We start from the raw sequence: 530 nt of genomic DNA, 5'->3' as shown, positions 1-530 counted from the left end.
TCCCCAGCCAATAACAGGACAACACTGCCTCACAAGCCTAGAAATCTAGACGCCCCTAGCGACTTTTGCTGTAGGGGTTTAGCTCGTTAGGCTACTGCCTCACTACATTACAGCATCTCAAGACTTCCAGGCAACTATAAGGTTATTTATCTTAGGAGTCATGGTGATAAGGGTATGATCTGGAGACCTGGCAACATGTTTTAATGACAATATCCAGCACTAGAAGACACGCCTGCGTGACTTCACCTCATCTCAACATCCCGTTCTCCTCAATAGACATTTGCTCTACTTCTTAAAATAGGCTTCGTTATCATGTACTGTAAATCGACGTCTCTGTTGACCTTACTGTGGTCATGCTTGGACAAAGATCATTTACAGTAACTTCTCCAGTGCACTACTGTATGTCAATGATTGACGTGCTACCACTCAACAGCACCAGCGCTTAACAGTATCGACCTTGCTGTTTTGTTTGAGTGTTTTGTTTGTTTGTTTTTGTCTGGTAACAAAAAAAACAAATAAGCAAAAACGAA

The sequence above is a fragment of the Engraulis encrasicolus genome, chromosome 20 (genome assembly GCF_034702125.1).
Source record: "Engraulis encrasicolus isolate BLACKSEA-1 chromosome 20, IST_EnEncr_1.0, whole genome shotgun sequence".
In the NCBI taxonomy this organism is placed as follows: Eukaryota; Metazoa; Chordata; class Actinopteri; order Clupeiformes; family Engraulidae; genus Engraulis; species Engraulis encrasicolus.
The sequence above is the reverse complement of the archived record's forward strand: the minus strand, read 5'-3'. Positions refer to the sequence as shown.